This window comes from Coenobita brevimanus, chromosome 7 (genome assembly GCF_032717465.1).
Source record: "Coenobita brevimanus isolate Jiangsu-jjx chromosome 7, ASM3271746v2, whole genome shotgun sequence".
In the NCBI taxonomy this organism is placed as follows: domain Eukaryota; kingdom Metazoa; phylum Arthropoda; class Malacostraca; order Decapoda; family Coenobitidae; genus Coenobita; species Coenobita brevimanus.
Genome location: NC_136960.1, coordinates 22,643,716 through 22,669,486, shown reverse-complemented (window position 1 = coordinate 22,669,486; position 25,771 = coordinate 22,643,716).

Below are 25,771 nucleotides of genomic sequence, written 5' to 3'. Positions count from 1 at the left end.
AGCAATTTCTCGGAACCAGGACCTTTCTAAAATTAATCAATGGGGACAAACAAATCTGGTCTCATTTAATGCTCAGAAAACTAAATACATTAATTTCTCCGACAGAAAGAATCCCTCAGACTCTCATATAATTTTAAATGATGACAATATTCCCATATCCACTACAGTTGATATCCTAGGTGTTACTCTAAACCCCAACGAAAGCTGAACAACTTATGTTAAATCCCTTGCTAAAAATGCTTCCAAAAAATTGGGATTTATGTACAGAGTTCGTGAGTTCTTCACTGACGAGCAGATGGCCACAGTATACAAAAGTCATGTGCGTTCTCAGATCGAATACTGTTCACCACTGTGGAGTGGATGTGGAGCAGTTGCATTGAGGCAGTTGGACAAAATTCAAATAAAGCCATTAGATTATTCAATAATCCTGCCATCACGCAAGACCTTCCTCCATTATCAGTACGTAGAGATGTTGCTTCTTTAGCATTATTTTATAGATATTTTTACCGTAAATGTTCAGACGAACTGGCTTCAATTGTTCCTCCCCTTCACATTTTCTCCCGAAATACTCGGGCAGCTGGGAAAAAATGAATTCCCTGAGCTAGGCAACTAAGGCCATATAGCCCCGCTGGGGTTACAGGAGGGAGCTACCCCTCCCGGCAACGGTAGCCCGGGCGAGGCTCGAACTTGCGACCTCCCGATCACAAGCTCAGCGCGCTACCACTGTGCTACCGCGCCCCCCTCGGGCAGCTGGGAGCGCCCATGAATTCACACTCTCTCCCCCGCAATGCAGAACCTCTGCTTATCAAAATTCATTTATCCCCAGAACTACTAATCTATGGAATTCACTTCCTGGGAGTTGTTTCCCACAAACATTTAATCCACTTCAATTCAAATCCAGTTGTTATAAATATTTTATGAATGGAGGATGCCTTTAGGCACATGGACTTATTTTTTTCCCCTTTGTTTTTCCTTCCTCCATTCATTATCTATATATATATATTTATAAAAAAAAAAAAAAGTCCACTGGGTGAAGGAGTTAGCCACTGTAATCCGATGACCTTTTCTTCACACTTACTTGTAGATGATTTTATTCAGCTTAAGATAAACGCTTCCAGCTAGAGGAACTAGACATAGCCAGCATTAACCTCATCACTACTAGAGATCTGTCCTAAGATGAACAAAATCGTCTGGTGACATCAAGAATAGAGTAAATACATCATAGCACTCAAGAAGCTAAGGATATTTTGCATAATTGGATGTATCCATTACCTGATACTCCATCATGTGAAAGGCAGTCTGGGCAAAAAGTGTCTCTAGGCATCTCTGTCTATAATCAACCCCACCCCATAAAACAATGCATTATCCTGCCCCACACTCACTGTTCTTCCTTGTCTGTCCACCTGGTCTTATCAGTTTTGTTTTGCATTATTCTCCACGTTTCCCTTCCAACCACCCTCTCTTCACTGACCCATTCCTTCCCCAGCTACCTCTCCCTTCACCATATCTACCCCCACCCACCCATCACCCATGAACCTCCGCATGTACCCCTATCCATCCATTAATTTCCCCACAGGCACACCACCCACCTTGCCCTCCCTCACATCTACTCGTATCCACCAATCTCCCATATCTACCTTCAGCCATTCCTTAACCTCCACACATCTACCCCTACCTATCCCTTAACCTCCTCACATCCACATCACCCACTTCTCCCTTCCCCACATCTACTCCCCCCCCCCGTTAACCTTCCCGCATCTGCCTTTATCCACCCCTTAACCTCCATATATGTACCCCACCCGCCCTCCTTTGCACAGTCTCACCTAAAACACCAACAAAAAGTGAAAAAGAAAAACACTTCCGAAAAATCCTGATGTTTTCATAGGTACTGTGCATAACTCTACCCTGCAGGCAGTGGTTAGCTAGAAAAATGGAGGTAAATTACAGTATACAGAGTTAAGGACCATTATTTTTCTTATTTTGGATGGTGCTTTAATCAACCAACTTGGCAGGCGTACCAGCTATGACAACATTCTAAGAAAATATATTAGTAGTCACAAATAACTTAAAACGCTAAAAGCCAATCCCAATGAGGTGCAGAGGCCTGCGACTAAGCTTTTATCCTTCATTAATAGTTTAAAAATTTGATATCTTTCCTGAAATGCATTTCATAGTTTGCTCAGTAATCAGAATATATGATAAAGTGTAGGGCGTAGAAAACAAGTGTATTATTAACGTGAGTTAGAATCATCTGGGATTTTAGCAGTAATCATTGTTTGTGGTGAAAGATTGTTTCCCTCGAAGTGTGCACCGATACTTTTGTGATAGGCTGTGCACCCGTCAAAAAAATAAATAAATAAATAAATATAAAGTATCGTTAGGCATGGAGTCGATAGCTCCAAGGCTTTTCGGGCATTGTTATTCAACCTGAGCCTGAATGGTTGGTACCCCTACAGTCGCGGTCTGTAGGCATGAATGAGTTCATCCGTTCTCGAGGACTGTGAATTCAACGAAGTTTCATATAATATATTAGGCTAATCAGAGGTCATGACGTAACTGTAAAGGAAGGGACGGGCTATATCCATGGCACGATAACTGACTGCTGCGACTAGGACAGAAATGCTAGAAGGAGTTGGAAATAAAACGCACAGGTGCTTATCTCTCTTAATTTTGCTGTTTCTTACTCATTACAATGCGTTTGGAACTCATGGTTAAGGGAATGGGTTACGTAATGCTCTCAGATATTATTACTATTACTATTATTATTATAATTATCATCATCATCAGCATCATCATCATCAGCATCATCATTATTACAAGCGAGCTAAGCGATGTTTACTCTACTTTCAGCTGAGAAATGAGCGGCCCGACACGACCCAGCCCCGCCCACCATGACCTGCCCAACCACCATGGTTTTCGGAGGGTAAAATTTTCTACTGTCTGCAATAGAAAAGAGATTCTTTCAGCAGGTAGTAGATACATTCAGTAAATTTTGTTTTTAGCTATACATTTACTCATGAGACCAAAGAAATCCCTTGGAATCCCAGCTTTCCAAGGGAATGTACCGAGGGCTTCAATTGACATGCCCCACTATGAAATCATTGAAAGCATTTCCTACTGTAACACCGTGATTTCTTGCATGAATTCCAACAGTTAAATATCGGGTATTATGCTCATAATTTTGCATGGACGTTTTTTCCATGGTCAGGAGGTGAAATCAGCAAGAGTAATCACCCCATTTGCGGGTTTTATCCTTCGATAAATAGCCAAACGTTTACAGACGCAGTTCATTGACAAGGCAAGTCGGGAACGGAGAACTGAACATTGCATGTGTGATAAATGCTACGGCGCCTCGCTATATGCACATCCAGAGAGAAAATGTGAGAGAAAAAACGTGAAAAAGTAAATATTTTAGCTCAATTATTCTACTTTTATTGTTCAACTACCTCACTAAAAATGTTCAGAGTTTACACCAAGATGAAATTATGACAGGCATGTGTACAAAGGCTCACTTGCTCGTCATAAGCTCACATAGCGCACTTTACTGGTTATTATTATTATTAGTAGTAGTAGTACTAATAGTAGTAAAAATAATAGTAGTAGTAGTAGTAGTAGTAGTAGTAGCAGTAGTAGTAGCAGTAGTAGTAGTAGTAGCAGTAATAGTAGTAGCAATATTTTTATCATTATCATCATTATTCTTTCTGTTGTAGAAGTGGTAGTAGTAGTAGCAGCAGTAGTAGTAGTAGTAGTAGTAGTAGTGTCATTATTGTTGTAATTGATGTCAGTGATACTGGTGTATGCAATATTTTTTGTGTATTTTAACATATTTATTACAGTATATATCCTTGTGGTGTCTGTGTGTTGACATATCATATCTGTGATGTTTCAAAACAGTTCCATTAACCCTCTCACGCACGGTAAGTTTCAGTAAGTTTTCCAGGGCACAATTTTATCTGTGTGGCCGCCCGGCCCAGCTACTAACACGTGGCAAAAAACACGTATTCTCGCCTTATTTTTGCCACCCAAACGTCAGTATACTGCCATGAAACCTATACTATCTTATTCGTCGAGGTTTGTTCTAGCTGATAAACACAAAAACAAGAAAAGGAAAACACGAATAAAACCACATTAGGCAGCCCTGAATAAACATTTTGCAACGTCAATTTCACTTCCCAACATCAACATCCGAATGTTTTCCATCATACAGAAAAATTTTATTAGAAGTTTTGATCGAGAATTTCATCAGCTTTCTAATGAGAAAATCTGGTTGTGATACGAGTTGTAGTTTTTGAAAAAAGCAAAAAACTGAATGCCATTTAAAAAAAAAATCAGGGAGCTTTTCTGAAAAACTTTTCTCACACATCTTATGTTTTTATTGCATAAAATTGTGTAGAATTTCACAAGCTTTCTCATGAGCATTGTAGGTCTTGATACGCCTCATAGATTCCGAGTAAATCGCAAAAAACTACTGGGTACTTACGGCCGTGCTGCACTTTCGTCATGCGTGCACAATAATCATTATATTCCCGCCTTTTCATCGGAGATATTAAATTGTTATGTCCTGAACATTCACAGAATTCACTGATCTTTATCATGGTTCTTACGGGAAATCGATAGGTACAATAGTTTTGGAGTACTAGTTTGGATGACAAATGTAGAATACTCCTCCTCGCCTGCAGGTGAGATAAAAACATTCTTTCCCTGCCTCACCCATACCTACATTTTTTCTTTCGATAGGTTTTAATGTTTTCTTTTTTTAATCAAAGTATACAAGTAAAATATCATAATGTTTTTGATAGTGCTCTCAGAAACTCGACAAGTCCACTAGTCTTTTTGCTATGTACTGATACTGAAGCTGAACTTTCTTAAATCTTATATGTGTGTAGGTAAAAAGCAATACTTATTTGTGTAAAAAATATAGAACTATAGAAAGAGGTCAATACACAAATCAACAAAATACGGAATACTCACTTCCTCCAGAGGTTTTGAGATGCTGGCAGGAGCTTGAAATGTTGCTGGAAGATGAGGAGTTATGTAGTGTGTGAGCACGTGTGTGTATGGGTGAGTGAGTGAGTGTGTGTGTGTGTGTGTGTGTGTGTGTGTGTGTGTGTGTGTGTGTGTGTGTGTGTGTGTGGGTGGGTGGGTGAGTGTGTGTGCATGTGTGTGTCTGTGGCTGTGGCATATTTTCTTCTCTCCTTGCAATACGTTTGCCTAAAACAGATGCAATGCACACAATACATTTCTCCACGAACATTCACTGCACGACATACGTATATATATGTGGCTAGGGCTTATTTTTAGTCTCTGATAATTGCGCTACGTTTTTGCTAAGTCAGTCAATGCATGCAATATTCCTCGGTGAACACTCGCTGCGCTATTTTATACGTATGTTTCACACTAAACCATACGCAATATAGCACTGTCTGAGATTGGTACAATACCTTTTCACTGAAGTCTGTGATTGTGTGCTGTATTTGTTGTCTCTGATACTTGGGCTAGGTTTGAGCTAAGTCAGTCAGAGCATGCAATATTTCTCAGTGAACACTTGCTGCATTACTTTATACGTATGTTTCACATTAAACTATATGCAATATAAAACACTCTCACATGATTTCATCCCAACCTCTTCTATTGTTCCCTTCCCAACTCCTTGGAGTATGTGACCACCTGTTTCCTTAGTGACTGTTGCATATCTCTATGGCATACATAATGCCTGCTATGGTAGGTCAGTTATTTCACCAATCCAGGCACTATATGTTTCACAGATATAAGTAATGGCTTCACTATAAAAAGGCAAAATACTCATCATTTACAGGCAGGGTGAGGGAGAGTGGAAACCCCGTTGTAACAAACCAGACTCCTGCCTGTAGGCCTAACAGCTGATAATGAGCCATGATGCTTTACAAACAATATATCTGTTCCATAGACACAATCACTTCACATTACAGTCAAAAACACTGTACAATCACAAAATCAAAATATTTCAATAATGGCTTCTGCCTTGGATGGGAGGGGGGAAGATGGCAGGTTTAAAGGGACGACTGACAGCTGTGCAACCCTCCAGCCTGGCTGGTCGTGAGGTACTGAGGTTTTTCTGCTACACATTGTCTCATCAGAGAAGTCACTGTGTTGCCAATGCCTTACCTAGGGAGAGACACGTGCCCGCTAGAACACACCAAAATTTGACACAAATAGGTCGAAAACTTAATTTTTGGCGAATTTTTCGTTCTTAGGAACGCAATTCGCGTGTCTGTGCTTCTTCCTACCAAACCACTTGGAACGCAGTTTGCATGTCTGTGCTTCTTCCTACCAAATCACTTGGAACGTGATTCGTGTGTCTGTGCTTCATCCTACCAAACCACTTGGAACGCGATTTGCATCTGTGTGCCTGAGTTAAATATATTTGAGCATTGTTGTACTCACTCGCCTGTGGATTCTGTATACAGGTAGTTCATATTTCTAAAAGTCTCTTTACAACAGATGCCTACTGCTTTATAGATCTCTTCCTCTGCTGAAAGGACCTAACAGAAGATCCCTGGCTCATCCTCTGCTCATTCCCACCCCCATTCCCAGCTGTTATGATGTGGCAAAACAGGCATACCAACCATTAAGTAAGCTCCAGGAATCATATCAGCCACCTCGTCGTGTTTCAGTAAGGACCATCGGAAAATGTAACCATTTTTTTAACTGTTGTACATCAATTCTAATTCCCGCACCTACCAAATGAGGCTCTGACATGAAGCCTGAGCATGGTGGTGCATGGCACTATGGGTGAAACAGTTGTGGCATCAACCCGGGAACCAAACCTCCTCGTATTTCCCTGCAGCTAGCTGTGGGAAGGCCCCTGGTCCCACCCTGGGGAGGCACTGCCTACCACAAGGGGGGGCCAGATCCCCAAACGGTGTTTGTTTCATCCTGTAACTATAAGACTTATCCATATAAGCGGTTGTTTACTTGTGGTTGACGGGTATATTAGGCCAGACAGACCAGGGCCACAGAACAGGAACATCTACCATATAATGTTATTTAACTTAAGGGAGACGTCTTATGATGAAGGGATTAGGAGACTATATCTTCCTCGGTTTACTATGAATCTTTCCTCTGCTTGATAATACTGTCAGGATGTAGTATAGACAATAACAAAAATGAAGATAGTACAAATAAAATAATGATTTGGCCATCTCAGAGAAGTGGTTGATTTTCTTCATTCCAAAAGGCTCATTCAAACTCGCATCACTCACTATCCCATGAATATATTTCACACATACACGCACACACACACACACACACACACACAGGTATTCAATCTAGGCGGACATGCGACACCGGCGCTCCGTACCAAATCATAACGGCCAGTGGCATTACCTAAATAGTATCTTTGTATGAGTCAAGCTCAGTACCAGGTTAGACTAAATGATTGTTCATTATAAAAAGGAAAAAAAAATAATAAGTTTAAACAAGACTTGTTCAAACAGGAAATAGAACCAAGATGAAAGAATACGCTGAGTCATCTCTGAGGTTTGTTTAGACTAAACAACACGGAGATTGTAAGTACATGCTTTGCACTATAAGTATTGCAAAATGGATACATACTTCAGTAAAACAAATTTGGAAAAGAAAAGGGATAAAGGTAAAAAGCAAAATGATGATTTCTACCGAGAACTGGTTGAAGTAGAGACTCTCAATAGACTGGTTGAATGTGTAAACAAACTAGAAATGGCTTTCAAAAATGAAATTGATGAAATAAAGAAGCAGATGCATTTGCAAAAGGAAGAAATAGAAAAACTAGGAAGGGAGGCAAATAAGAAAGACACAACCATCAGTGAACTAACAGTGGAACTGAGTACACTTAGGAAGAAAATGAGTGAAATGGCAAGTATAGTAGTCAATCACGAGAGTGTTATGGAAGAGTTCAAAAATGACACAGAGACAATTAGGCAAGTTAGCAGTCTTATTGACCAGAGCAGTGATATTGAGGAGAAGATAACACAAGTGAATAAAGCTGTGCAAAGCTACAAGAATGATGTAGAAACCACGTATGCTGAAATGGTGAAAGTAAAGAAAGACTTGGAAACAAGGGTGGAGGAAAAAAGCATTAAAAAGGAGGTGAAAAGAATAATCCAAAACAATCCAAAGTTAGTCAGAGATTCAGTAGAGATAAACAAATCAATAGTAATCACTGGTATAGAAGAGGAAGAAGTTAAAAACAAGATCACAAGAGACAAAAAGGAGATGGCAAATGTAATGAGCTTACTGAAAGAAGTATCAGAGGAAATCTGTAGTAAAGACATAGAGGAACACAAAAGGTTAGGGAAATACGAGAAAAGCAAGACAAGACCTCTAAAGGTGACTTTTCAGAGTGTAAACACTGTGGAAGAGATACTAAAAAATGCAAAGAATCTTAAGGAAAAAGAGGAGTTCAAAAATGTATGGATAAAAAGATGCCTAACACAAGAGGAACTGGAATTACTGAAAGAGAAAAGGGAGGAAGCAAAAACAAAAAATGAGGGAAGATCAGAAGAGAAGAATTTTTTTTACAAAGTAATGGGATTGCAGGTACGAAAGTGGTACACAAACAGGATGGAAGAAAAAGGAGGAAGGTAGTAGAACCATGTCATGACAAGTATATAAACAAGATGATAAAGTTGATGTACTCAAATGTCGATGGAATGGTATCTAAATTACTAGAGATGAATGATTATGTCAGAGAAAATGAACCACAAATAATATGCCTAACTGAAACAAAATTAATACCAAGGATATCAAATGACATACTAAACTTAGAGGAATACAATATATGGAGAAGAGACAGATATTTAAAAAAAGGACTGAAGAATTATAATATTAACTAAGAAAAATCTATAAGTCAAGGAAATAAAACTAGATATACCATCACAAGTAGAACTGATTGCAGTAGAGATCGACACATCTGAAGGTAAAGTAATTGTAGCCAATTTGTACATGCCACCCAGATCAAACACATGGAAAAGAGACGAATATGAAGACCTGGCAGAGAGTACAATTCAGAGTGTAAGATCATTGCTACATAAAATGGAAGAGAAATCGGAAAGAATTATACTAACTGGGGACTTCAATACAAATATAAATTGGAATACTCTAGATATAAATAGCCAAGAAAGCTGTTGGGACCAAAAGCTCCTGGATCTTGTACAAGAGTTTTTCTTAACGCAACATGTAAGGGAAACCACCAGAAAAAGAGGACTTGATGTACCTTTAGTGCTAGATCTAATATTTACAAGGCAAGAAAATGATATTGACAGTTTAATATATCACCCTCCACTCGGCAAAAGCGATCATGCAGTACTAAATTATAACTACAGGATAGCATATGACATAGTAAACAGCAATGATAGTTACAAAAAGAGCCTAAACTATAAAAAGGGAAATTATCAAGACCTAAAGAAGTATTTCTTAGAAGTTGATTTGGAAAATGAGCTTAGAGGACAAGATTTAAATGCTGTATATAAAAATTTTTGTGAATTTTATTAAATAGGAGTCCAGAAGTACATCCCACAGCACAAAGAAGCAGATAAGAAAATACAGAAATGGTTCAATACAGAATGTAAAAAATCAAAAGAAAGAAGAGATTTGTTGTGGAATAGATACAGAAGACACAATAGTGAAAGGGCATATAATAATTACAAACAGGCAAGAAACGACTATACAAGAATACGGAAGGAAGCCCAAAAACAGTTTGAGGAGGATATAATAAATAAAAGTAGAGATCAACCAAAGCTGTTTTACAGCTATATCAGAAGCAAAACTAAAGTAAATGATATAATACAATCCATTACAGACGAGGGAATCACTTATACACAAGAGAAAGATATTTGTGAAGCACTAAATAAGAATTTCCAATTAGTTTTTAAAGAAGAAGAAAATTTTGAGAGGGACTATGTGGAACACGCATGTCCACACATACTCCCAGATATACAAATAGCAGAAAAAGTAATACAGGAGGAGTTAAGTAAATTAGACAGAGGAAAAGCAAGTGGTCCTGATGAAATTTCATGTTGGGTATTACGAGAATGTGCAAAGGAGTTAAGAAAACCATTATTTTTAATTTTCAAGAAATCCTTTAGTCAAGGTAAACTACCTGATATTTGGAAAAAAACAAATATTGTTCCCTTATTCATGAAAGGAAATAGACAAAATCCACTCAACTACCGACCAGTATCACTGACCAGTGTTGTAAGCAAGGTATTAGAAAAACTTATAAGAAAAGCTTGGGTAAACCATCTAGAAGAACACAGTATGATAACAGAAAGACAGTTTGGATTCAGAAAAGGAAAATCATGTGTTACTAATCTGTTGAGCTACTATGACAGAGTAACAAACACAATACAGGAAAGGTAAGGATGGGTGGACAGTATCTATTTAGATTTCAAGAAAGCTTTTGACACAGTACCACACCAAAGACTTTTATGGAAACTGTACCATCAAGGAGGAATTCCAGGCAAACTGTTTTGTTGGATGCAAGACTTTCTCATAAAAAGAGAAATGAGGACAGTACTAAGAGGAAACTACTCATCATGGAAAGAAGTGACTAGTGGAGTACCACAGGGTTCAGTGCTGGCACCAATCATGTTTTTAGTGTATATAAATGATATGAACAGTAACACTGGAAATGAGAGCTATCTGAATATGTTTGCAGATGATGCAAAAATACAAAGGAGAATTACTAACACAGACTCTTGTAAAGAGCTACAAGAAGAATTAAATAAACTTCATGAATGGAGTAGTACATGGCAAATAGAATTCAATGTGGACAAGTGTCATGTAATCAAGTTTGGTAAAAGTGGAAAAAGACCTGATTGGGATTATAAGTTAGGAAATAAAACCCTATACACATCAGAAAGAGAGAAAGACCTAGGTGTGATTATCAATAACAGACTATCTCCGGCTGACCACATCAGCGAGAAGGTACGGAACATGTATACACTGCTTGCAAATATCTATCTATCTATCTATATACCTAGGCTGCTTCCCCCAAGGAAAGGGAGGTAGCCGAGACAGGACGACTCACTCTCCATTTACTCATCCATTCAAACATATTCATTCGCATCTTAGCCCCAAAGGGGAGACCAGACAGATCCTCACCGCATCACACCGCACAAGGGTCAACTGCGCAATGCAATCAGTGACATCCGCAGCAGGGCCTGACAGCAGAACTGGTTTACCCCTGCCACATCATAACAGACCCATCCCCTTACCCGCACCTGACCTGACTAGCTGATCAGACCAAATGCGGGAGAATATCTCCTCAGGGCTGCGTCATCACTTATTCATTCACAATTTCTCTCCATTTATTTCTGTTACGCACAGCCACTCTCCCTTGCTCAACAGACATCCCTCTCGCATCCAGCGCTCTCTTCACACTGTCCATCCATCCTATTCGTGGTCTCCCTCTCAGCCTAACACCTCTCACATCAGATCTAGTTATCTTTTTCACTAATCGTTCATTATCCATTCTCTCCATATGCCCAAACCATTGCAACACCCTCTGCTCAACTCTACCAGCCATCTCCCGAACAACTCCAGTTCTCCTTCGCACTTCATCATTTCGCAAATATGAGAATAGTATTCACATACATAAATGAAGATATGCTAAGAAGGATAATAACAGCATTCATTAGACCAACTCTGGAATATGCATCAGTAGTCTGGAGTCCTCATCTCAAAAAGCATATAGACAAGATTGAAAAAGTTCAAAGGGCCGCTACAAGATGGATACCAAGCTTAAGTGACCTAAGCTACGAAGAAAGACTAAAAAAACTGAATCTACCAACACTACAGGAGAGAAGGAAAAGAGATGACATGATAATGCTATATAAATGCATATCAGGAAAGGAGAAAATAGACATAAATGATTACTTAACATATGGAGAAGCATCACCAAGAGGACACTGCAAAAAACTGCATAAGAAGAGAGGTGATAAAGACGTAAGGAAATTCAGTTTCCCAAACAGAGCAATTGATCAATGGAATGCACTACCGAATGAAATAGTGTGTGCCAAAACAATTCACAAATTTAAGGATATGTACGATAAATATGGTTTAAGACACAGGACAGTACGAACTTGACTCATTCCTGTAAAGATACAATTAGGTAAGAACAATTAGGTAAGAACACACACACACAAAAACAAACAAACAAACAAACACACACAAACACACACAAACAAACAAACACACACAAACACACACACACAAACACACACAAACAAACAAACAAACACACAAACACACACACACACACACACACACACACACACACACACACACACAGAAATAAGCTCCAACAGGTTCCAGTAATGCTGAACAAACCTATAAACAGACAATTCAGTCTTCTGAATTAGTTATGAAAAGTTTGTACGCCCCACCCTTCTTTATTATTATTTCCTCTTTCATCAGCACCATCTTTATTACTAGGATTAATTTTTTGGGGGGAACATTTTTCCTTCGCTATGAAAGATCTTGTCTGAAACGTCACAAGTTCTATACTTGGCTGAGGTAAGGCATAGGTTAATGAAATGAATATGGTAAAAGAAAAAAATTGCAGATTTTCCACAAGGCATACCGATAGCTAAAAAAAACATTACCTCCAATACAGATTCTGGATGAGACATCCCGAGCATTGGCTCAGTAAAAATGGTGGGTATTAGTGCCAACGTGGTGACATGCTAATGTAAGAGTATGTACGACATAGGAGGACCGTTGTGTGTCAAGGTGCGGACTACCTAATCAATGCCCAAAGTAGGAGACACATCGTACATCGGAAGAAGAGGGAAAAAAAAGAGTCATACTGGTTACACCATTTCTAACTTCGTCAGCACAAGCAAGCTTCATCGATGCCTTCAGATTGACTACATTTTCTATCTTTTCATTGGGTAATTGACAGACACTTATTTTTTCAGAGTAGGAGAGTACTGACAGAGCTGATGCAATCAAGAAGAATCACCTCGAGTGCAACACCGTCACACATCAATTAGTTTAGGACTGAACATTTTACTTCCCCTGTGACTATTGCCTTCTATTGATTTCTTAAAAAAAAAAAAAAAAAATACTTCATTCATGCCTCACTCTTACCCCTCCACCAAATATCATCCAAATCAGATCGAAAGTGAACTGGCCTTGCTCTGTGACCTTGATATATGACCTTCCCCTGCGACCTTGACTTTGACTGACTCCTCTCAAAATCGAATCCTTTACCTTTGCCTTACCGAGAAGTTTGATACAAAGTATGGACGAAATAAAACACAGGCTGTCTTAAGCTGACCCTGCCATTTGACCTTGACCTTGATCCTTGAAATATTGTTCTCATAAATACATTTACTGGGCGCAAGCAAGGATTTTCCAGTCATGTTTTTTTCCGCTCCTTCATTTTTTTTCCTCTTGCCCGCAACTTTTAACCAGTGTGCACGACCTTTCTTCCAAGGGCATGTGACTTTTCTTCCCATTGTAACTTTTCCTACACAATAAATTTTCCTCGCACAGTTAACTTTTTTCCTGCAATCCTACTTTTCAGTTCCCCGCATGCGACGTGTTCCCCAAGCGAATAACATTTTTTCTTGCACTCAAGACTTTTACTTGTGTAGATGACTTTCTTCCCACGGTGTGCAACTTTTTTCCCTGCTCGCATATTCTTCCACTCAGGTGTGAACTCCCTCCCAACCCAGTGTTCTTCCCGTGTGTGCAGGACTTTCCCCTAATCCCCTCCCCCCTGTTTGTGTCTTGGTTTGCCTGTGTGTGCAGCTGATGCTTCTTTCCTTAGGGTCCGACATTTCCACTGGCACAAAAACTTTTCTCAGCTCACGCTACTTTTTCTCTGCCACTCATGACCCTTACCGACGCACAAGACTTTCTGTGTCCGCATTTGCTAGAGTTTCTTCCCGCACAGATTACTTTTACCCTCAAGGGTGACATTCTTACCCTGATGGCAAGTATTTTCTTTGCACATGCAAACTCTTTCCCAGTGCTCATGAGTTTCTTTACTCTGCACGCAAATTCTTCCCTGAGTGCATGACTGTTTTCACTTCCTCGCGACTGCTTATGTTCACTCCAAACTTTTTCTCATGTGCATGAAACTTGCGCGCGCGCGCGCGCGCCTGTGTGTGTGTGTGTGTGTGTGTGTGTGTGTGTGTGTGTGTGTGTGTGTGTGTGTGTGTGTGTGTGTGTGTGTGTGTGTGTGTGTGTGTCCCTGCACGCGACGTCTCTTTCTCACTCGCCCGACCTCTTTTCCCTCAGCAAGTGCAACTTTTTTTCCCCCTCCTTCCAGCGAATATTTCCCCACCTATATGACGTCTTTCAATCACTCACGCAACTCTTTATCTCCGCGTGCAACTTCTTTCCATACGTGTGCTAGATTTTTAGTGAGAGCATGATTCTTTTTCCTCTGCGGGCTACTTTGTTCCCCGTGTGCTGGCTTTTTTTTTTTTCTTTTTTTTTTTGTCTACCTTAGCTTACGATTTTTTTTTTTTTTTAAATGAGCTTGACATTTTTCTCCTTGTGTGTAACTTTTCCTAGTGTGCTAGGATCTTTTCATTTCTTTGTGTGTGTGAGTGTGTGTGTGTGTGTGTGAGAGAGAGAGAGAGAAAGTGAGAGAGAGAGAGAGAGACGTCTGAAGGTGCTATGAAGAGGGAGGAACGTGGGAGAAGAAAATCTTATCAAAGTTTTGGAATGGAATTCCTGGAACAAATAACTGGTGGGGATCATGAAGGAAGCCAAAATGGGAAATGGGTCAGGAAAAATACGAGTATTTGCCGGGGAAACCGAAATGTAGCGACGACGAGTAAAAAGTAAGAGTAGAGAGAAGGAGAGGTAGTAAAAGTGAGGTGAAAAGGACGAAGAGATGAGGCGAAAAGAGGTCAAAATAGTGACGGTGAGAGTACAGAAGTAGAGAAGAGAGGGATAATCGTGCAGAAACTCAGTAATGGATAAGAAGAGAAATAAAAAGAGGACCAAAAAAAAAAAGAATGGAAGGGAGTGATAAGCAAAGCGATATAAAAGAGGGAGAGTTGGTGGAATAGGAATATGGGAAGTAAAGAAATGTAATACGAAATTTTAACAATAGGAAATCATATAGGGGAAAAAAGTAAGAAAAAAATATAGATGGGCAGGAGTGACAGGAGGAGTGAAATGAAAAAGTACTGAAGTGAGGAGAAGAAAAGTTGACAGAAGCGCGAAAGATGTAAAAACTCATTAGTAGGTGAGAGAGAGAGAGAGAGAGAGAGAGAGAGAGAGAGACAGGGAGAGAGAGAGAGAGAATAAAGAAAGGGATGGAAGGAGAGTGACAGGTGGAGGAAAAAGCTGAAAAAATATGTGGATAGGTAGAAAGAGAAATCTACGATATCAAGACTTGCCATTAAATGGTAACACTGAAAGGGAAGTAAAAGCAAGAAATAAGGAGTCAGAGGTGAAGAAAACGTTAAAAGACCTAACGAATAAAGAATAAAACAATAATAGAATAACTTGATAATATGAAATATGGGTAGGGAAGAATAATTATGTAAAGAAGAAAGAAAACAAAAAGCAGTTTGGAGAAAACGGGGTCAGGAACAGAAAAAGTGAGCGAGTGAGCGATAGAACTGCATGAGAGAATGCTAAACTGACTGGTTATTTTGCATATAGTTAAAGCAGATTTATAGCTCTCGACGGAGCAAGGTTCATTAGTAATAGTAGTCGCAACCCCAGACTCATCTGGACGTGAACTCAGCGGAGTGGAGGCTGAAACTATCTTTTTCTTGCTGTCCAACATCCTTGTTTTGGGTGGCCAGGGAGGAAGATGAGAGACATTTATAGTGCCGGGCAGAGTAGTTGTTCGGGTATATGTGCCACCGCTTGAAGGCGTCCCTCACCAGCGCTAAACAAGAATCATTAAGGCAGGTAATTCTATAGATTTAACCAATTATCAAGGATTATTTCATTTTACATGTACTTAGGCTAACATCAGACAATTTTTTTTCCCTTGTGATGAACCTTTAGTTACGAAGGACTTAGAATTTATACAGCGAACTCATCAAATTAGACGTCTTCTCTAGGTTGAATGACATCATCTGGAGGCGGCAAGAATAAAATGACTGAACATGTTGAGAAAGTCAACCCCTTTAAACCCAATACATCAGTCCTATTATACACACTGGTCCGTACATAACACTCCTCTTCCACTCTGCCGTGTGATTTCTCATGTGTTGCGGGGACGGCTCAGCAAGCGTTATCAATATCTATACAGGATCCCATGTTCATTTCCTACTCCCACTGCCTCATCCACAATCACACCTGCAGACAGTAGTCTCCGCAACATAAAGTACGGTCAGGTGAGTTGTTAGTGGAGCGCTATTTGCTGACCATCCTGTACATTGTTTTTGCTGTTATCTGATCATTGAATTCAGGTTAAGAAAGATCTCTACTATTGGTGGTGTTTTTGAAGGCTGTATCTAACGCCCCAGTATGAAAAGTCTCTGTTAAGCTTCATAAAACTAACTGGTAGCAGCAATGATAGAAATTACATGATGAGCTAGAGCTGAAGAGGTAAATAAATGAAAGTAAAGAGAAGAGAGGAAACGCAAAAGTTGAGCGAAGAGGACTGATTGGCAGAAATCCAACCAGATTACAGAGAACCATTTAGATGATCAACGGATGAAAGAAAAGAGAAGGGAGGGGAACGGAAAATAACAAAAGGATCTTTTGGGGTGGGAATGGTAGAAGGAAACGAAAAGAAAAATGTATGACAGATGCGTTCTCTCCAGCCCACACATAGGTCAAAACCAGTCATCTCAGCCACAGACATAAAGCTAACACACACACACACACACACACATCACATCACATTACTTGCCAGAAGCACACTCAGGTTTTCGATTATTAAGCCAACTGAAACTGCCTCCCGCCTACCCCTAGTCCCATTCCTCTGATATTTGGATATGTCTGATGGAGTCTGTCTTGCGGGGTCTGTCTTTGGAAGTCTCGGTTGAGATCTGCTTATTATGTTCTATATTTTAATGGTCAGTATTGTGGGATCTGTCTTGTTGGGTCTATCTATTAATGAATGTCTTTGGAGCTTTTTTTTTTTGGGGGGGGGAGGAGGGGCTGTCTGTTGGAGCTTGGCTGTTGGGGTCTGTCTTATGGAATATGTCTGTTGGGATCTGTCTGTTGGGGCTTACTCTAGAATCTGCCTGTTGCAGTCTGTCTTTTGGGACCTATCTGTTGGGGTTCATCTGATACTGGTGTGCGTAGGTATAAAGTCTGGACGGAGGGAAATGAAGAAAAGAAGAAACTGACGAAAATGAAAGCAAACTGAACTGAAAGGAATACAAGGATACATAAGTGGAAGAAAACCAAAAAAGAAAGATGAATAATAAGGGGCGATTGATAGAAGAGAAAAACGAAGGAAAAGAGGATGTAACAGAAACTGAAGAGTAAGCTGCACATAAAAGGGGAAACAAAGGAGGAATAGAGTTGGAAAGTGAACGAGAAGAGAAAGATTATGATATCAGAATACCTGAGTAAAGGGAAGAAAACAGAGGTTGCATAAGGGTAAACCAACGAAGAAAAGATAAAATGGGAGGGGAGGGAGAAAAAGAAAGAAAAAAATTAAGAAAAGGGGGAGAAAAGGAAACGCAGAAATATTAAAAATGAGGAAAAGATAAGGGAAACTAGAAAAAAAAGTAATAAAACAATAGAAATGGAAGGGGAAGAAAGAGAACAAAAGCAGACGAATATGAAGAAAACGGAGGAAAGGAAAGAATAGGAGAAAGGAGAAGAATGAAAAGGAGGCAATAGGCACGGAAGGAAGGAAAAGGGCCTGGAAAACCAAATGAAAAAGAGGAGAAAAGGAAGACGAGGGAGCAAAAGAGAGAGAACTTATAGAGAAGGAGGGGCAAGGCAATGAGGAGGGAAAAGAGGAAGAATACAAGAAGAACAGATGGAAAAGAGGAAGAGGGAGAGTAAAGGGGAAAGAAAATATAAGAGAAGCGGGATAAGAGAAATGAGACGGGGGGAAGAAATGACGAAGGAAACGAAGGAAAGAGTTTAGTGCAAGTGGAAGTCGAGGAGCAACAAGAAAGGAAAACGGAGAGAAAAAGAGTTATGGAAACGGGAAGAGGTGGGGAGCCAAAGAAGAAAATATAGAGAAGAAAGAGGAGAAACGTAAGGAAGGTCAAATGGGGCGCTGAGAGAAAGATGTGATGACAAAGCAGGGAAGGTGGGAGGAGGCTTTAGGTGGTGGGTGATGAGGTGTGGAGGAGAGGGAGAGGGAGAGACTGAGATGGAGACAATGAAAGATAGGGATAGAGAGACAGACAGAAGTATGTAGACAGGTAGGTAAGGTGGAGGTGGAAATAGATATACAGAGATATAGATAGATACAAACTTTTAACCAGTGTGCACGACCTTTCTTCCAAGAGCATGTGACTTTTCTCCCCATTGTAACTTTTCCTACACAATAAATTTTCCTCGCACAGTTAACTTTTTTCCTGCAATCCTACTTTTCAGTTCCCCGCATGCGACGTGTTCCCCAAGCGAATAATATTTTTTTCATGCATTCAAGACTTTTAATTGTGCAGATGACTTTCTTCCCACCGTGTGCAACTTTTTTCCCTGCTCGCATGTTCTTCCACTCACGTGTGAACTCCCTCCCAACCCAGTGTTCTTCCCGTGTATGCAGGACTTTCCCCTAATCCCCTCCCCCCTGTTTGCGTCTTGGTTTGCCTGTGTGTGCAGCTGATGCTTCTTTCCTTAGGGTCCGACATTTCCACTGGCACAAAAACTTTTCTCGGCTCACGCTACTTTTTCCCTGCCACTCATGACCCTTACCGACGCACAAGACTTTCTGTGTCCGCATTTGCTAGAGTTTCTTCCCGCACAGATTACTTTTACCCTCAAGGGTGACATTTTTACCCTGATGCCAAGTATTTTCTTTGCATGCAAACTCTTTCCCAGTGCTCATGAGTTTCTTTACTCTGCACGCAAATTCTTCCCTGAGTGCATGACTATTTTCACTTCCTCGCCACTGCTTACCCTCACTCCAAACTTTTTCTCATGTGCATGAGACTTGCGCGCGCGCGTGCGTGTGTGCATGCGTGCGTGCGTGTGCGTGTGTGTGTGTGTGTGTGTGTGTGTGTGTGTGTGTATGTGTGTGTGTGTGTGTGTGTGTGTCCCTGCACGCGACGTCTCTTTCTCACTCGCCCGACCTCTTTTCCCCCAGTAAGTGCAACTTTTTTTCCCCCTCCTTCCAGCGAATATTTCCCCACCTATATGACGTCTTTCAATCACGCACGCAACTCTTTATCTCCGCGTGCGACTTCTTTCCATACGTGTGCTAGATTTTTAGTGAGAGCATGATTCTTTTTCCTCTGCGGGCTACTTTGTTCCCCTTGCACTGGACTTTTTTTTTTTTTTTCCTACCTCAGCTTACGATTTTTTTTTTTTTTTTTAATGAGCTTGACATTTTTCTCCTTGTGTGTAACTTTTCCTAGTGTGCTAGGATCTTTTCATTTCTTTGTGTGTGTGAGTGTGTGTGTGTGCGTGTAGAGAGAGAGAGAGAGAGAGAGAGAGAGAGAGAGACGTCTGAAGGTGCTATGAAGAGGGAGGAACGTGGGAGAAGAAAATCTTTATCAAAGTCTTGGAATGGAATTCCTGGAGCAAATAACTGGTGGGGATCATGAAGGAAGACAAAAAGGGAAGTGGGTCAGGAAAAATACGAGTTTTTGCCGGGGAAACCGAAATGTAGCGACGACGAGTAAAAAGTAAGAGTAGAGAGAAGGAGAGGTAGTAAAAGTGAGGTGAAAAGGACGAAGAGATGAGGCGAAAAGAGGTCAAAATAGTGACGGTGAGAGTACAGAAGTAGAGAAGAGAGGGATAATCGTGCAGAAACTCAGTAATGGATAAGAAGAGAAATAAAAAGAGGACCAAAAAAAAAAAGAATGATAGGGAGTGATAAGCAAAGCGATATAAAAGAGGGAGAGTTGGTGGAATAGGAATATGGGAAGTAAAGAAATGTAATACGAAATTTTAACAATAGGAAATCATATAGGGGAAAAAAGTAAGAAAAAAATATAGATGGGCAGGAGTGACAGGAGGAGTGAAATGAAAAAGTACTGAAGTGAGGAGAAGAAAAGTTGACAGAAGAGCGAAAGATGTAAAAACTCATTAGTAGGTGAGACAGAGAGAGAGAGAGAGAGAGAGAGAGAGAGAGAGACAGACAGACAGACAGACAGACAGACAGACAGAGACAGAGAATAAAGGAAGTGATGGAAGGAGAGTGACAGATTGAGGAAAAAGCTGAGAAAATATGTGGATAGGTAGAAAGAGAAATCTACGATATCAAGACTTGCCATTAAATGGTAACACTGAAAGGGAAGTAAAAGCAAGAAATAAGGAGTCAGAGGTGAAGAAAACGTTAAAAGACCTAACGAATAAAGAATAAAACAATAATAGAATATCTTGATAATATGAAATATGGGTAGGGAAGAATAATTATGTAAAGAAGAAAGAAAACAAAAAGCAGTGTGGAGAAAACGGGGTCAGGAATAGAAAAAGTGAGCGAGTGAGCGATAGAACTGCATGAGAGAATGCTAAACTGAATGGTTATTTTGCATATAGTTAAAGCAGATTTATAGCTCTCGACGGAGCAAGGTTCATTAGTAATAGTAGTCGCAACCCCAGACTCATCTGGACGTGAACTCAGCGGAGTGGAGGCTGAAACTATCTTTTTCTTGCTGTCCAACATCCTTGTTTTGGGTGGCCAGGGAGGAAGATGAGAGACATTTATAGTGCCGGGCAGAGTAGTTGTTCGGGTATATGTGCCACCGCTTGAAGGCGTCCCTCACCAGCACTAAAAAAGAATCATTAAGACAGGTAATTCTATAGATTTAACCAATTAACAAGGATTATTTCATTTTACATGTACTTAGGCTAACATCAGACAATTTTTTTTCCCTTGTGATGAACCTTTAGTTACGAAGGACTTAGAATTTATACAGCGAACTCATCAAATTAGATGTCTTCTCTAGACTGAATGACATCATCTGGAGGCGGCAAGAAAAAAATGACTGAACATGTTGAGAAAGTCAACCCCTTTAAACCCAACACATTAGTCCTATTATACACACTTGTCCGTACATAACACTCCTCTTCCACTCTGCCGTGCGATTTCTCATGTGTTGCGGGGACGGCTCAGTAAGCGTTATCAATATCTATACAGGATCCCATGTTCATTTCCTACTCCCACTGCCTCATCCACAATCACACCTGCAGACAGTAGTCTCCGCAACATAAAGTACGGTCAGGTGAGTTGTTAGTGGAGCGCTATTTGCTGACCATCCTGTACATTGTTTTTGCTGTTATCTGATCATTGAATTCAGGATAAGGAAGATCTCTACTATTGGTGGTGTTTTTGAAGGCTGTATCTAACGCCTCAGTATGAAAAGTCTCTGTTAAGTTTCATAAAACTAACTGGTAGCAGCAATGATAGAAACTACATAATGAGCTAGAGCTGAAGAGGTAAATAAATGAAAGTAAAGAGAAGAGAGGAAACGCAAAAGTTGAGCGAAGAGGACTGATAGGCAGAAATCCAACCAGATTACAGAGAACCATTTAGATGATCAACGGATGAAAGAAAAGAGAAGGGAGGGGAACGGAAAATAACAAAAGGATCTTTTGGGGTGGGAATGGTAGTACGAAACGAAAAGAAAAATGTATGACAGATGCGTTCTCTCCAGCCCACACATAGGTCAAAACCAGTCATCTCAGCCACAGACATAAAGCTAACACACACACACACACACACATCACATCACATTACTTGCCAGAAGCACACTCAGGTTTTCGATTATTAAGCCATCTGAAACTGCCTCCCGCCTACCCCTAGTCCTATTCCTCTGATATTTCGATCTGTCTGATGGAGTCTGTCTTGCGGGGTCTGTCTTTGGAAGTCTCGGTTGAGATCTGCTTATTATGTTCTATATTTTAATGGTCAGTATTGTGGGATCTGTCTTGTTGGGTCTATCTATTAATGAATGTCTTTGGAGCTTTTTTTTTTTTTTTAGGGGGGGGAGGAGGGGCTGTCTGTTGGAGCTTGGCTGTTGGGGTCTGTCTTATGGAATATGTCTGTTGAGATCTGTCTGTTGGGGCTTACTCTAGAATCTGTCTGTTGCAGTCTGTCTTTTGGGACCAATCTGTTGGGGTTCATCTGATACTGGTGTGCGTAGGTATAAAGTCTGGACGGAGGGAAATGAAGAAAAGAAGAAACTGACGAAAATGAAAGCAAACTGAACTGAAAGGAATACAAGGATACATAAGTGGAAGAAAACCAAAAAAGAAAGATGAATAATAAGGGGCGATTGATAGAAGAGAAAAACGAAGGAAAAGAGGATGTAACAGAAACTGAAGAGTAAGCTGCACATAAAAGGGGAAACAAAGGAGGAATAGAGTTGGAAAGTGAACGAGAAGAGAAAGATTATGATATCAGAATACCTGAGTAAAGGGAAGAAAACAGAGGTTGCATAAGGGTAAACCAACGAAGAAAAGATAAAATGGGAGGGGAGGGAGAAAAGGAAAAAAAAAATTTAAGAAAAGGGGGAGAAAAGGAAACGCAGAAATATGAAAAATGAGGAAAAGCGAAGGGAAACTAGAAAAAAAGTAATAAAACAATAGAAATGGAAGGGGAAGAAAGAGAACAAAAGCAGACGAATATGAAGAAAACGGAGGAAGGGAAAGAATAGGAGAAAGGAGAAGAATGAAAAGGAGGCAATAGGCACGGAAGGAAGGAAAAGGGCCTGGAAAAGCAAATGAGAAAGAGGAGAAAAAGAAGATGAGAGAGCAAAAGAGAGAGAACTTATAGAGAAGGATGGGCAAGGCAAGAAGAAGGGAAAAGAGGAAAAGAGGAAGAACACAAGAAGGACAGATGGAAAAGAAGAAGAGGGAGAGTAAAGGAGAAAGAAAATATAAGAGAAGCGGGATAAGAGAAATGAGACGAGGGGAAGAAAAGACGAAGGAAACGAGGAAAAGAGTTTAGTGAAAGTGGAAGTCGAGGAGCAACAATAAAGGAAAACGGAGAGAAAAAGAGTTATGGAAACGGGAAGAGGTGGGGAGCCAAAGAAGAAAATATAGAGAAGAAAGAGGAGAAAGGGAAGGAAGGTCAAATGGGGCGCTGGGAGAAAGACGTGATGACAAGGCAGGGAAGGTGGGAGGAGGCTTTAGTTGGTGGGAGATAAGGTGTGGAGGAGAGAGAGAGAGACTGAGATGGAGACAACGAAAGATAAGGATAGAGAGATAGAATTATGTAGACAGACAGATAGGTAAGGTGGAGGTGGAAATAGATATACGGAGATATAGATAGATACAAACAGAAAGGGACATTGGTGGACAGACAGATAGATCGTTTGAAGGAATCTCAAGGTGGTGGGTAATGAGAGAGAGAGAGAGAGAGAGAGAGAGAGAGAGAGAGAGAGAGAGAGAGAGAGAGAGAGAGAGAGAGAGAGAGAGAGAGAGGGAAAGTTAGTACCTCAAATACCTTGCGGTCCATAATGAGAAGATACTTCGTGTCTGCCCGGGGGTGCATTTCCAGTTCACGTTCATTTCAGAGTGAGTTAGATCTTATCACTTTTTTTTTTACCGTTCTATTTTAGTGCTATTAACAATATTCATGAGGACTCTCTTCCAGGTGGAGGATATTTTGCAAATGAGAAAGTTTTCACATATACCGGTGCTAAATCTTTTCAGTTCCATTGTCAGGACTCCATATTATAATAATATAACTCAAAGATAGATAGATAGATAGATAGATAGAAACACCAAACCAGGGGGTGATATAGAAAGTGTGTCAGCGAGAATTGACCAAGGGAAACAGGCTTGCAACCCGTAAGTGAAGGAATGCTTGATGTGCACCGGAAGCAGTACATACACACAGACACAGTGTTCTAGAAGCTTCAAGAACAGTATAGCCCACGTGACATGACCCCTGCTAAACGAGAATGTAGGAATCAGAGATGAGAAAAGGGCTAGCCATGGAACCGACAGGTAGTGGAGAGAAGAAGGCCAGCAACAGGGGTGAGAGGGTGGCAGAGAAAGATAGAGCAAGACAGGGAGGTAGCTAGTGGGACTATACTTTATAATTCACTTGTGTGTGAGAGTGTTAATACTTCCAAGACAAATAAAAATAGTCCCATACTAATCTTTACCTCTCCTGTCATTGCATAACAAAGGGAATGAAGATTATCTACTTAAAAAACTACTTACGTATAACAACCACTCGTCCACGAGTCTAATATATGTATAACTAATCTACAAAACACTGCAAGAAGTTACGAAGTTTCTACAAGATATGGTGGCAGCGAAAGTATGAACCTCGTCTACGAATCAACTTTGAATTTCTACAAAAGCAGGCGAGACTCTAACCAAGATTAGCGTCAGTTCTACAGTGAATTTCTACAAACGCAGGCGGGACTGTAACCAATATCATCTACAGTTCCACAGTTGATTCTACACTATCAGGAAACTACAATTCTACGATCAAGTAGCCACAAGTGAGTATACACCAAGAAGAACGAGTTTACAAGTTTACGAGTTTAGGCTACGAGTCTACGAGTTCACGAGCTTGCGAGTCTAGAGTCTAAAGCCTACAAGTCAACGAGTCTGCAAGTCTCGAGTGTACAGTTGAGTCTACATTATCAAGATAGAAAACAAACAATACCTCTTACAACCAATAACTCACAACCAGCTCCTGACAGTATTCTCTCCAACCCTCTCTCTGTCTCCCTGATCATCACGCTGATGTAGAGGTGAAGAGGTCACACGAAGCCTTGCCACTAGTTTAACAAAATATTGATACAAACAATCGTCCAATTTCTACGACGAACCAACGAACTACAATCATCTACGAACAACTACAAGTCGTCTGTATAATCTTCTACACGCACCTACAAGTAGCGACATTCTTCATCCCACAACGAGTAAATCACAAGAAAAAGGACCAAGAATAAATTGAGAGAGAAAAACAAAACAAGCAAATGAAAAGCAAGAACACAGCAACAACCACCAGACCACCGCCCTTCTCTCCAGCCGTCCCCTACCTCCACCAACATCACCATGGTGGTGCAATGAGTGAAGAGATCAAGACAATGAAGCAAATACCAAGCCCATATTCACAACTCATCTTACTCACCTTTCTTCACTCATTTACCTACCGCAGCTGCCAGAGGGTGAGAAATCGATGTCACTGTGCGTGTTTGCTGAGACGACGCCACGTCAATCAACTCGTGTGTGACACCACCACTCACCACCACTCACACCATTCCCACCACGGTAAAAACTAGTGAGTTACATAGTTACTTCATTTATACAATACACATTGGTAGATAAAAAAAAAAAAAAAAACTTATGCACAAACATATAAAACGTGCTGTAGAGTTACAACTTACGTACACCCGGCGGCAAAAGTCCTGTCGCCTCGGCCGCCTCACCGAGACCCGCGATATCCATAGACTCGAGAGTGGTAGCTGCAGATAACGTGCATATTTCTGCCAACAGATGGCACACTGTGATGTGTGTGGTGGCCAGGGTGGAGGAGGGTGGGGGAGAGGAGGGATTGTAGCTGTTGGGGGGGGGGGTTATAGGGGAATGTGGAATGAGGTTTACAGTATTTTGTGAAGTTTGATCTGTATCAAATATATTCTATTTTTCAGTGACTGGGTGGCCATCATTTGACACATGTGAAAGCAACCGAGGATGTAATATCTGCATTCACATAAAT